The sequence below is a fragment of the Panthera uncia genome, chromosome B1, assembly GCF_023721935.1.
Source record: "Panthera uncia isolate 11264 chromosome B1, Puncia_PCG_1.0, whole genome shotgun sequence".
Classification (NCBI taxonomy): Eukaryota; Metazoa; Chordata; class Mammalia; order Carnivora; family Felidae; genus Panthera; species Panthera uncia.
The window spans coordinates 42476219-42490692 of NC_064811.1; positions in this window are offsets into that span (position 1 = coordinate 42476219).

Consider the following 14474-nt stretch of genomic DNA (forward strand, 5'->3'; position numbering starts at 1 on the left):
ATGAAAGATTACAATGATGGTGGTGAACAAGAATGACCTATAGAAAGACATTTTCTGAAGTGGCAAAAACATTTTTTTTTTAATAGATGGAGAACTTTTCTTTTAAACTTTGAGCTCATCGTAAGGGGAAAAAAATAAAACATATAAATGAAACATACAAATTGATTCTCATTTTCTTTACAAAATCTTATAGGATCTAACAGATACAGACCTGGAACAAATTTGTACTTGAGACATCTTCCTCTTTTGCCGTGCATTTGAAAATATTTTCACGGGAAAAATATGATCCGTATTTTCTTAATACTTAATAATTGTGTCACAATGAACCTGATGTTGACATGTCATAATTAGAGCTTGGCTAAATTTGAATCCAGAGACGATTGTCTGAATACTTAGGTTCTGACTCTTGGCCCTGGAAGTGAACATTAATGAGTTCTCTTTCCGCTCTCTGTCTCTCTTTGCCATATATGATATTTATTTGATTCTAAGACACACTTTTTTTGCATTTCAATGTTTCTGAAATCAGAATATTTTATAACATGTGGCATCTCCCGATTATACTTGTCAGCATGTTTTCTTTCTTTGTGGTACATAAGACCATCTTGAATCACACAGTCGATATCAACCTAGATTCCATGAAATAAGGTATGCCTGAAGTATACTTTACTATTTTTATTTTTTATTCTATTTCCCATCAGGGACCATTGTCCCCATCCCTCACCTCAGTTCCTTATGAAGCTTATGGCAAAGCCCCACACAAAAGAAAGGCTTTATACTGTTTATTCATTGCTTCCACGACAGTGGTTCTTTTGTGATTATTAAGGCTCAGGGCTTCTAAATGGATACGATTTGTCTTATATTTTCAGAACCTACACTTTTATAATGCACACGAACAAAGTTATTATTAGCAAGCACCTGTTTAGTATGAGTTGCTGTGAATGTCACAGCCTTGATGTGATTTTTTTTCCCCTCTCTTGGTTTTCTTGTCTTTCTATAGCCAGAATCTTCACCTACTGACTGCTTAGATAATAAGTCCGAATTTAGTCCAGGATTTGGCTTAGAACATTATATAATATATATGTCACACTCTATACATGTCTGGCTACTTCCTATCCTACAAGGAGCATCAGCACCAATTAAAATGTTAAGGGTGGTGGGCCAATGTTGAGAGCACCTTGCTTAGGGATCAGGCTCCTGAAGTGGAGGTCAGATTTCATGGGAAGAGACTGGGCTCCGGAGCCAGAGAAACCTGAGTTCGATTTCTGCCTCTGCTACTTCCCAACTGTGTGAACTTGTATGCAAATTTGGAACCATAATATCTGCCCTGCAAGGTTATCATAAACACTGGATGTGTGTAAAGTGTTGGACTTTAGGAAGGGCTTGAACAGTGTGAGGGCTAAGGGTGCTGGCCCCCAACCCAGTAAAAAAATTCACAAATGATTTTGACTCCCCCCAAACTTAACTACGAATAGCCTACTGTTGACCGGAAGCCTTACCGATAGCATAAAGTCGATGAACACATATTTTGTATGTTACAGGTATTATATGCTGAATCCCTACAGTAAAAGCTAGAGGAAAGAAAATGTTAAGGAAATCATAAGGAAGAGAAAATACATTTAGAGTATTGTGCGGTAAGCAGACCTGTGCAATTCAGACCTGTGCTGTTCAAGGGTCAACTGTATCGTTCAAGATCTCGTGTAAGAGGGTGAACCCAGGAGAAATTTGAGTTGCTGCACCCTTTACCCTCCTCCTGTGTTCTTGCTTGTTCATTTTAGATCTCGGTGTTCTGTTATTTATACCTTTGCCCTCCCCCAATCTGGACTCCTACAAATTTAAAATTGCCCTCGGCTGAGGATCTGTTATCACCGATTTCCATTCATCTGCTATCACCTGTTTACCTCTCAACATGAATTTAAAGTGAAAAAGACAGGCCTGGGTTGGAATTCTGGCTCTGGGGCTCACCATCTGCATCATTCAGAGCATGTGCTTAACCCGTGTGTTAGGGCTCTCCAGAGAAACAGACCAATAGGATATATATGTGTACGTACACATCTATGAGATACAGAAAGAGATTTATTACAGGGAATTGGCTCATGCGACTCTGGAGGCTAAGTTCCAAGATCTGAAGGATGAGTTAGCAAGCTGCAGACCCAGGAGAGCCAATGGTGTAGATCCAGTCCAAACGCCAGCGGGCTCGAGACCCAGGAAGAGCCAAGGTTTCAGTTCAACTCCAAAGGCAGAAAAAAGCCTATGTCGTGGTTTGAAAACAGCCAGTTAGGAAAGAATCTGTAGCTTTCATCAGAATCAAAGAGATCTATTCTCTTTGCAGAATTCTCTCTTACTCAGGGAAGGGTCAGCCTTTTTACTCTATTCAGGCCTTCAACTGACTAGAGGAGGCCCACCCACATTAAGGAGGAACCTGAGCTTTACTCAGGCTATTGGTTTAAATGTTAATTTTGTCCAGGGGTGCCTGGGTGGCTCAGTCGGTTAAGCGGCCGACTTCGGCCCACGTCATGATCTCGAGGTCTGTGAGTTCGAGCCGCGCATCGGGCTCTGTGCTGACAGCTCAGAGCCTGGAGCCTGTTTCAGATTCTGTGTCTCCCTCTCTCCGACCCTCCCCCGTTCATGCTTTGTCTCTCTCTGTCTCAAAAATAAATAAACGCTAAAAAAAAAAAAAAAAAAAAAAATTTAAATGTTAATCTCGTCCAAAAACACCCTCACAAAAACACAGGGAGTCATGTTTGACCAAATATCCAGGCACTATGGCTCAGTGAAGTTGACAGATAAAACCAACCATCACCATCTGTCTGGGTCTCACTGTCCCTTTTGTAACAAGGGAATAACAAGCATATTACATATGGAATAGCTATCAGGAGCACATGAGACCCTACATGCAATGTTCCTGGTATTCAATAAAGGCCGGTTTTCACTCTCATTTTCCTGCAATACTCATTATCTTTGGCACCTGTGAGCAGGTCGAGGGGCCATCTTGGTCTTGTGTTTTTCCCTTTGCCCCCCCCCCCAAAAACCCCCACGCTCATCTTCCATTCTAGCTCAATTCTACCTTTTAAACAAAAATGTCGACAAGGCACCTCCATAATTAGAGTGGTCCTTTCCTGTCAGTTTCTTTGTGGCATCTCAGCATCGGGTGGCAAGAGAACAGACCCAATTTTGCGTGTGGGGAAGAGTCCTGTCCCATAAACCGATGTATCTGTGTCCATCGCGGACTGTTTACTTCCTGGTCTTGGTGTTCCTCAGCTGGCGGAAGCAGTCACACTTGTGCCAGCTGAGAGGGGATCGTGAGCAGGCCAGCTGCTCTGTCTCGCCCTTCACCTCTCTTGCCCTGTAGGTCACTCAAGTTAAGGAAGATGAACTGGCCGGTTCACTTGCTCAGCGCTGGGTGCGTGCGGTCATCCATCACTTCCAAACCATCCTGTATTTTCTTCCTTGATATTCCATCAAGCCTTCTGTTTATATGATTACCGCATTTCCCCTCCAAATGGCTCCCTCACTTCCCTTCTGTTTCTTTCTTTCCCCCCCCCCCCCCCCACTGTTACAATTTCCAGATTATAGTGATGTCTTTCTGGTGTGTTAAATCTCAAGTAAAATCAAAGTGGCTATACTATTGCCCATCGATTTAATCTTAAGTGAATTGAATCTTGTTTTCATATGAGATGGGATAGGGAAGGGTAAGGCCACATAGAGAACAAGATGACTTTAGCACGTTGGTCTGTGTGACCCTCAGTCCCACAGTGCTCTTCACTTGGACCCTTGCTAGAGCCCCTTTAGACCTAATTCCTGGTGTTCAGCTCATTTTCAGGTCCATAGACCTACTCATTTTACTAAAATCAAAAGAAAAGGAGAAGTGGGGAACCAAACATTTGATTTTTCCTAGTCATATCAAAATAACCATAATGCATGCAAAAAATACCTTTGTTTTTGTATCAGTGTTAAACAATCACTGATCTTGAATTTAAGTTCAAATCATCCCACCTCTCATCATATAGGCCATCCAACTACACATGTTTCTTCCCTTCGGGCCCTTTTTGGAAAAAGTGACTTATACAGCTAAGGCTAACAACTGTTGTCAGAGAAGCAGCTCATCATGAGAAAGTTTGGACTTCCAGATGACTCCTGGTATGCAACTTCCTGCCCTCCTCATACTTAAAATATATACATAGAGGCTGAAGATGATTTTGATTTAAAATCAAAACAAGGGGCGCCTGGGCGGCTCAGTCGGTTAAGCGGCTGACTTCGGCTCAGGTCATGATCTCACGGTTCGAGGGTTCGAGCCCCGCATTGGGCTCTGTGCTGACAGCTCAGAGCCTGGAGCCTGCTTCGGACTCTGTGTCTCCCTCTCTCTCTGCTCCTCTCCCCACTCATGCTCTGTCTCTCTCTCAAAAATGAATACACTTAAAAAAAAATTTTTTTTTAAGTCAGAACAAAAATAGTCTCTTGGAAATGAGTCGCCCTTTGGCTGAAGTAAAAGGCCTGCTTCTGCAGTCAGCGTATTCTGCACATGCAGTCCCGGCCACGGGACAGGAAGGTGGTTGGCTCCAGGGGTATGGCCTTGTGCCTAGAACAAGGTGGTGGCAGCGTGGAGGGTGAAGGCAGGGGCCATGCCGCAGCTTTCTTTCCTAGCCGCTCTCTGGACAGGCAGTTCCCACCAGTAAGTCTCTGTTGCCAGCAAAACTGCTTTCTCCAAAGGCCTGAATCCCCACTTACGTTCAGCTGCCCATCTCCTGCATTTCAAGAAAACGGGCCATGTGGTATTTGTGTTTATAACGATTCTTCGCTGTTGCCAGCACACAGGCTCCGCAAGTGAACCTCACTGTTGTAGGTGCAAAGGTCAAGTGTTATGACTCTGCTTAGCAACTCCTGAATAATGAAATTGGTGCCCAGGAGGAAAACAGGATCTGGGCCACAGGAAATGCCGAGGAATGGGGTGTGTGGAAAGGACAGACTTAACAACGTACACGGACTAGCTCCTGTGACCGGCTTCCCCTCCCCACTGGCATTTACCCTGAGGATAGTTTCTTTAGGAGGATTCTACCTACTAGCGTCTACGGAACAATCTTTTTACTACACACACACACACACACACACACACACGGCACATGCTGAGTCAAATGCCCCATCCCTAGATGCCCTAATCCACAGCTGGCCATTTCTTCCCAAAACACCAACCTCCAAGCCTCTGCCAGCCTGGCCATTGTTTCTTTAATTTAATTGATGATTCAGAACTCACCACCATCCACAGTCTGCCTGTGGTTTGCTCAACAAAATTCACATGGTGGTTTGTGAAACCCTACCCCCTTTCTAACAGGGAAGAGAATTGTCTGTCGGATAGATACAGCAGGAGATGGTGACATCTGGTCTAGATAGCACATTCAAATGGCTAACTCTAGCTAACTCATTCATTCATTCATCTATCAAATATTTATTGAAGCCAGACTTTGTTCTAGCTATGAGAATACAGTAGTGAACCAAATAGTTAAGGTCCAGGCTTTCAGGCAGGTTAAGGTCATGTAGGGAGTGGGTGGTCAAAAACAAGTACTCAAAGAAACAAGGACGTTTAAAATTTTATCAGGATTACCACTAGGAATAAAACTAATCAGATCAACGTAGTAAGGAGGGAGTAGGGATTACTTTTTAAAAATCTTTTTCCTTTTTAAAAACGGACATTAGTTAAAAAGAAAAAACTGTGTTTCCATTTTGTGTGTGTGTGTGTGTGTGTGTGCATAGTAACAACACTTGAGATCAACTTTCTTAGCAGACTTCAAGTATACAATACAGTATTATTATTATTATTATTTTATTTATTTTTGAGACAGAGAGAGACAGAGCATGAGCAGGGGAGGGGCAGAGAAAGAGCGAGACACAGAATCTGAAGCAGGCTCCAGGCTCTGAGCTGTCAGCACAGAGCCTGACTCGGGGCTCGAACTCACTGACCGTGAGATCATGACCTGAGCCGAAGTCGGACGCTCCACCGACTCAGCCACCCAGGCGCCCCATACAATACTATAGTAATAATACAATAGTATTATTAACTGTAATCACCATGCTACACATTAGATCCCCAGACCTTATTCACATAACTGGAAGTTTGTACCCTGTGACCAGCATCTCCCTCATTTCTCCATTCCCAGCAGCCAGAATCCACTGTTTTACTTTCCGATTCTGAGTTCAACTTTTTTAGAATCCACCTATACGTGAGATCATACAATATCTCTTTCTGTGTCTGGCTTATTTCACTTAGTATGATATCCTCAAGGTTCACCAGTGTTGTTGTAAAAAGCAAGATTTCCTTGGGGCACCTGGGTGGCTCAGTCAGTTGGGCATCCGACTTCAGCTCAGGTCACGATCTCGCGGTATGTGAGTTCAAGCCCCAGGTCGGGCTCTGGGCTGATGGCTCAGAGCCTGGAGCCTGCTTAGGATTCTGTGTCTCCCTCTCTCTCTGCCCCTCCCCCGTTCATGCTCTGTCTCTTTCTGTCTCAAAAATAAATAAATGTTAAAAAAAAAATTAAAAAAAAAAAGCAAGATTTCCTTCTTTTCTGTGCCTGAATAATAACATTAATATACCTCATAGGTGGTTTCCATATTTTGGCTATTGTGAATATTGCTGCAATAAATCTGGGGAGGCAGATATCTCTTCTGTATCCTATTTTCATTTCTTCTGGATATATACCCAGAAATGGGATTACTGGATCATATGGTAGTCTTATTTTTAATTTTTTGAGGAACCCTTATACTGTTTTCCATAATAGCTGCATCAATTTACATCCCCATCAACAGTGTACAAGAGATCCCTTTTCTCCACAACCCTAGCAAACATTTGGTATCTCTCCTCTTTTTGGTAACAGCTATCCTAACAGGTGTTAGGTGATAATCTCGTTGTGGTTTGGATTTGCATTTCCCTGGTGATTGCTGACGTTAAACATCTTTTCATGCACCTGTTGGCCATTTATATGTCTTCTTTGGAAAAATGTCTTTTCAGAGTTCACTTTTTAAAATTTTTTTTTAGCATTTATTTATTTTTGAGAGAGAGAGAGAGAGAGAGAAAGAGTGCACGCGCGTGCGCATGAGTGGAGGAGGAGCAGAGAGAGAGGGAGACAGAATCTGAAGTAGGCTCCAGGCTCTGAGCCATCAGCACAGAGCCCAATGCGCAGCTCGAACCCACAAACTACGAGATCATGACCTGAGCCAAAGTCAGATGCTTAGCTGACTGAGCCACCCGGGCACCCCCAGAGTTTACTTTTTAACTGGGTAATTCGTTTTTTGTCTATTGAATTGTATGAGTTCCTTATACATTTTGAATACTAACTCCTTATCAGCTATATGATTTGCAAATATTTTCTCCCACGTGTTAGGTTGCATTTTCTCTCCGTTGACTGTTCCTTTTGCTATACAGAAGCTTTTAGATTGATGTAATCCCACTTGTTTATTTTTGCTTTTGTTGCTTCTGCTTTTAGTGTCCTATCCTAACATATCCTTGGCAAGATCAGTCAAGAGGCTTTTTTCTTGTGTTTTATTCCAGAAGTTTTATGGTTTCATGTCTTACATTGTAATCTTTAATAAATTTTTAGTTAATCATTGTGAGTGGTTTAAGATAAGGGTCTAATTTAATTCTTTTATGTTGTGGATATCCAGTTTTCCCAGCATCATTCATTGAGGAGACGATCCTTTCCACATCGTGTATCCTTCACGTCTTTGTTGAAGATCAGTTGACATATATGCATGGCTTTGTTTATGGGCTCTCTATTCTGTTTTATTGATCTGTGTGTCTGTTTTTATTTTGGTACCATACTGTTTGATCTTTATAGCTTTGTGATAGTTTGAAATTAGGAAGTGTGATGCCTCCAGCTTTGCCCTTTCTCAAGATTGCTTTGACTATTGATGACCCTTTGTGGTTCCCTAGGAATTTCAGGATCTTTTTCTATTTCTCTGAAAAATGCCCTTGGAATTTTGATAGGGGTTGCATTGAATCTGAAGGTTGTTTTGAGGAATATGGAAGTTTTAACAATACTAATTCTTCCGGTCATGAACACAGGATATCTTTCCATTTATTTCTGTCTTCTTCAATTTTTCTCATCAATGTTTTACAGTTTTCAGGATATAGGTCTTTCACCACCTTGGTTAAATTTATTCCTACGTATGTAATTCTGTTTGATGCTATTGTAAACAGGATTGTTTTCTTCTTTTTTTTTCTTCTTTTTTTTTGAGAGTTTGTTGTTAGTGTATAGAAATGCAACGGATTTTTGTATATTGATTTTGTATCCTGCAACCTTACTGAATGTATTAGTTCTAACAATTTTATGGCATAGTTGTTAGGGTTTCTATTTATAAGATCATGTCATCTGCAGACAGAAACCACTTAACTTCTTCCTTTATGGTTTGATGATTTTATTTTTATTTATTTGTTTATTTATGCCTAATTGGCTCTCGCTCAGACTTCCAGTATTATTTTGAAGAGAAGTAATGAGCAGGCACTCTTGTCTTATTCCTTATCTCACAAGAAAATCTTTCAGCTTTTCACCATTGACTACGATGTTAGCAATAGACTAGATGTTTGTAATAGCTTCTATTATGTTGAGGTACGTTTCTTCTATATCCCATTGTCGACAGTTTTTAACAAAAAAGGATGTTGAATTTTGTCAAATATTTTTTTCTGCATCTATTGACATCATATGATCTATGATCATATTATATTCATCCTTCATTCTGTTAATGTGATGTATCACATATATTGATTTTGTATGTAAAAACATCCTTGCATCCCAGGGGTAAATCCCACTCGATCATGGTGTATGATTTTTTGAAATGTACCACTGAATTTAGGGACACCTGGGTGGTTCAGTTGGTTAGGCATCCACTCTTGATTTCAGCTCAGGTCATGATCTCACAGTTTGTAAGTTTGAGTCCCACATCAGGCTCTGTGCCAATAGCGTGGAGCCTGCTTAGGATTCTCTCTCTTGTTGCTCCTCCCCCTCTCTCTCTCTCTGCTCCTCCCCCCCCATATTCTCATTCTCTCTCTCTCTCTCTCTCTCTCTCTCAAAACAAATAAATAAACTTTAAAAAACGTACTACTGAATTTAGTTTGCAAGTATTTTGTTAAGGACTTTTACATCTATGTTCATCAGGGATATTGGCCTATTATTTTCTTTTCTTGTATTGTCCTTATCTGGATGTGGCATAAGGGCAATGGCTGGTCTTGTAAATGAATTTGGAAGTGTTCCCTCTCATCAATTTTTTGGAAGAGCTTGAGAAGATTTGGCATTAATTCTTCACTTAATGTTTGGTAGTAGAATTCACCTGTGAAGCCATCTGGTCCTGGGCTTTTCTTTGTTGGGAAGTTTTTGGTTATTAATTTAACCTCCTTACTCATTATTGTTGTTTTCAGATTTTCCATTTCTTCACAATTCAGTCTCAGTAGGCTGGGATTTTATTTCCTCTAGGTTTGTTGGCCTATAATTGTTCACAAAAGTCTCTTATGATCCTTTGTATTTCCAGGGTATCAGTTGTAATGTCTTTTCTTTCATTTCTGATTTTATTTATGAGTCTTCTCTCTTTTCTTAGTCTAGGTAAAGGTTTGTCAATTTTATTTATCTTTTCAAAAAACCAACCTCTAGTTTCATTCATCTTTTCTAATGTCTTTCTAGTCTTTATTTCCTTTATTTCTCCTCTAATCTTTATTACTTCTTCTGCTAACTTTGGGCTTAGTTTGTTCTTCTTCTAGTTCCTTGAGGTATGAGGTTAGATTGTTTATTTAAGATATTTCTTTTTTTTAATGTAGGCCTCTATCACTATAAACTCCCCTCTTTGGGCCACTTTTCCTGCATCCCAATCCAACTTCTACTAAGGCACTTAGTTTTTTCACAGTAAGTTTTAGCATGTTGTGTTTTCATTTCTGTTTATCCCAAGATACTTTCTGATTTCCTGTCCGGTTTCTTTTTTGACCTTTTGGTAGCTCAGGAGTATGTTGTTTAATTTTTAAAATTTTTCTTCTCTTATTGATTTCTCATTTTATACCATTGTGGTAGAGAAGACACTTGATATGATTTCAATCTTCTTAAATTTGTTCAGACTTATTTTGTAGCCCAACATAAGATCTATCCTGAAGAATGTCCTGTGTGTGTGCAGAAGAATGTGTATTCTGCTGCTACTGGGTGAAAATTTCTACATACGCTTATTAGGTTCATGTGATCTATAGTGTTATTCAAGTCCAGTGTTTCCTTATTTATTTTTGCTGAATGGTCTATCCATTACTGAAAATAGAGTATTGAAGTCCCCTATTATTATCAAATGGCTGTCCTTTTCTCCCTTGACTTCTGTTAATATCTGCTTTATATATTTACATGCTCCAATGATGGGTGTATACATACTTGTAATTGTTATATTCTCTTGATGAAGTGAACCATTTATCATTATATAATCACCTTCTCTTTTTCTTGTTACAGATTTTGGCTGAACGTCTATATATGTACAACCATGCTGTTCTCTTTTGGTTACCATTTGCATGGAATATCTTTTTCAACCCTTTGCTTCCACCCTTAATGTGTGTCCTTAAAGTTATAGTGAGTCTCTTATAGGCAACATATTGTTGGATTGTATTTTTTTTTATCCACTTAACCATTCCTTGTCTTTTTGATTAGAGAATTTAATCTATTTACATTAAAGTAATTATTGATAGGTAAAGACCTGCTATGACCATTTTGTCAATTGTTTTCCTACTGTTTTTTAATTCCTCTGTTCCTTTCTTTCTTTCTGCTCTTTTCCTTTGTAGCTTATTCATTTTTTGTTGTTGTTTCAAGTTTTTATTTAAATTTGGGTTAGTTAACATATAGTATAATATTGGTTTCAGGAGTAGAATTTAGTGAATCATCATTTACAGGTAACAGCCCGGTGCTCATCACAAGTGCCCTCCTTAATACCCATCATCTATTTAGCCCACTCCCCCACCTTCCCTCTAACAATCATCAGTTTGTTCTCTACAGTTAATTGTCTCTTATGGTTTGCCTCCCTCTCTTTTTTTCTCCCTTTCCCTATGTTCATTTGTTTTGTTTCTTAAATTCCACATATGGGTGAAATCATATGGTATTTGTCTTCCTCTAACTGACTTATTTTGCTTAGCATAATACACTCTAGTTCTATCCACATCATTGTAAATGGCAAGATTTCATTCTTTTTTATGGCTGACTAATATTCCATTGTGTGTGTGTGTGTGTGTGTGTGTGTGTGTGTATACACATCTATATATAATGGAAGGTGCCAGGGAGCTTTGTGGGGTCTCTTTTTAGATGAGCTTCAATCCTATTCATGAGGGCTCCGCCCTCATTAACTAATCATCTCTGGAAGGCTGTACCTCATAATACCATGATCTTGGGCGTTAAGATTTCAACATATAAATTTGAGGCTTATACAAACATTAAGAGCATAGTGTTCCTCTAGCTGACTAATTTCAAATGACCTGTCTTTGAGTTTGTTGATTTTTACTTCTGCATGATTGAGTCTGCTTTTGAAGCTCTTTGTTGAATTTTTCAGTCTGTCTTTAGCTCTGACATTTTGGTTTTGTTCTTTTTTTATGGTTTCTGGTTTTTTTTAATTACACCTCTCATTTGGTTCATGCATTGTTTTCCTGATTTTGTTTAGTTATCTGTGTTCTCTTGAATCTCATTGAACTTCTTTAAGTTGATTATTTTGTATTCTTTGTCAGGCAATTCATAGATTTCCATTCCTTGGAGTCAATTACAGTAGCTTTATTAGTTTCCTTTGGTAGTGTTAGTTTGCCAGATTCTTCACAATCCATGTAGCCTTGTGTTGGTGTCTATGCATTTAAAGAGGCAAACACCTCTTTCAGTCTCTATAGACAGATAAAGACCTCCTGTTGGATCCCTGGCTGATGGAATCTTCTCTGGGATTTCGGTTGAGCAGAGCTGGAGCTGGGACATATGGCTGCTGCTGGGTCTGCACTGTGGTTGGTAGTTGGTATGTCTGTCACCAGGGGCTCAGGCAGGCGTGGATTTTGTCTGGCACCGTGGATGGGATTGCCTTATCCCCCCCACGGCAGCGTTGGGACAATGGTCAGACAGGGGGTCCACCGACAGTGTGCCTGTTACCAGGTATGTAAATGGGTATGGTTCCCGTTGGGTCCCTGGGAAGGCTCCCAACATGTCCCTGGGCAGGCAAGATCAGTCCCAGACCACAGCAGAGAGGGGCTGGGACTGACTGCAGTGCTGCTTCAGAGTCCACAAGCTGGGACAGAGGTCTGCAGTCCCGCCTCCAAGAGCTACAGACAGGTGTGCCTCTGCCGGGTCCCTGGGTGGACAGGAAGACCCCTGGACCATGGCTGAGTGGGGCTGGAGCCAGATTAGAGGGCCGTTTCAAGATCTGCAGCTGGACTGAGATTGACAGACATGCCTCCAGCAGTGTAGACAGGCATGACTCCCTCTGGGTCCCTGGATGGGAAGGAGTATCCTCGCCTACAACCGCGAGGAGTTGGAGCTAAGTTACAAGGCCTCTCAGGGTCTTCAACCAGATGGAGATCAGAGGGTCTGCCACAGGGGAACAAGGAGGCATGCCACCTAGTGGGTCTCTGGGTGGGCAGGAGTGTTGCCAGCCTGTGGCTAGGAGGAGCCACATGCAAGTTACAGGGCTGTTTCAGAATCTGCAGTCTGACCTAGATCCCAAAGCTCCCATAAAGTCACCTGTGTCAAGAGATTGCTGCAGACTGGGGATAGGAACAGGGGACCTCCTGTTCTTCTGTCTTGCTGATGCCCAGGATTACTGTAGATTGGATGACCAGGGAAAGATTGTTCATGATAGTGACAGTTGGGCTAAGATTGAAAGCAAGAAGGATCTAGCCAGGAACGCTTATGTGGCTCAGTTGGTTAAGCTTCTGACTTCCGCTCAGGTCATGATCTCATGACTTCCACTCAGGTCATGATCTCACGGTCCATGAGTTTGAGCCCTGCATTGGGCTCTGTGCTGAGAGCTCAGAGCCTGGAGCCTGCTTCAGATTCTGTGTCTCCCTCTCTCTCTCTGCCCATCCCCTGTTCACGCTCTCTCTCTCTTTCTCTATCTCTCAAAAATAAACAAAACATGAAAAAAAAAAAAAGATCTAGCCAGATACACTGTATATGGTCCACTGTAAAGGAAGCAGTTGTGGGAAGAAGGCAAATGTTCCTTTAGCATAATAATGTCATGGCTATTATCTCTTAACAAGTAGGGCCAAAATAGTGTAAGTAAAAAGAATATTCCTGCCTTGTGTGAGATCCAACTGTGATTTGTTTATAACAATTATTATGTGCCTTTAAGGAACTGGGGGAAATTCAGACCACAGCCTATGCTGGTACAAGTGGAGAAGAATTGGATTACTCATATCTTATCCCCAGTCATGGCTCTAGAATCCACTGCTCCCCTGTGGGAGCCAGAAATTTGGGCAGTAGAAAACCTCCATTAACATCTGGCTGAAGCCAGAGGCTGCAGAATTTGCAAGATTCAAGGCCCAGAATAACTTGCTCCGGTGGGAAGAGGTGGGAGTGTGAGAGGAGAACTCGGAAGAGAACAGCACAACCAGAAAGAGACAACATTGGGCAGGCTGTCTAATAAAAAGAATCGCTTAAACCTCATCGAAGCCATTGTGATTCCCTCTGGAGAAGACGGGGAGGGCACTCATGCTTGAAGCAGTGAGCGGAGCTGGAGGTGGGGTTTGATGGGCACAGGCCTCTGCCTCTACCAACCAGTGGAGAGACCTACCCGCTAGGACAGGAGACCCAGAGGGAAGCAGTACATCCCTTGACCTTGACAAGTCCTTGACAGGGACTAGGAGAGTCACCTGTGCCATTACACAAGCCCTTGCTCTCTGCCTCCTGAGCAGTTCCGGCCAGGGCTCAGGGTCAGTGGTGAGTCTGTCACTCAGGGTTCCCCACAGCAGGAAGGAGGCTGAAGGATGCTCAGAAACCTGGATGTGCTTGACCCAGCAAACCCAAATGTTATCGAGAGACCATGGACTCCGTGATCAGCCTCCTTTGATCCAGATCCCCGCTCTGCCATTACTTAGCTGTTAGTCTTTTGTAAAGTATCTTCTGAGCCTCTGGGTCCTCTGCTGTAACTGGGATGAGGACAGCACCTGCCCCCAGGGCTGTTGGGAGGATTAAAGGAGAAGGGGCCTATGAGATGTCTAGCACAGAGCAAGAGCTCAACAGATGTCGCCTACCACTGCCTTTAGGAAGAGGGAATTCTTGCCATCTCTGAAACGTAGGCTTTATTTTGCACCATGTCGTTAGTGATATTGACAGAGCTCCTGAGATTAAGATTAAGGATCAGGGGCGCCTGGGTGGCTCAGTCGGTTGAGCGTCCAACTGGGGCCCAGGTCACGATCTCGCGGTCCATGAGTTCGAGCCCCGCGTCGGGCTCTGTGCTGACAGCTCGGAGCCTGGAGCCCGCTTCCGATTCTGTGTTAAGGAACTGACCCA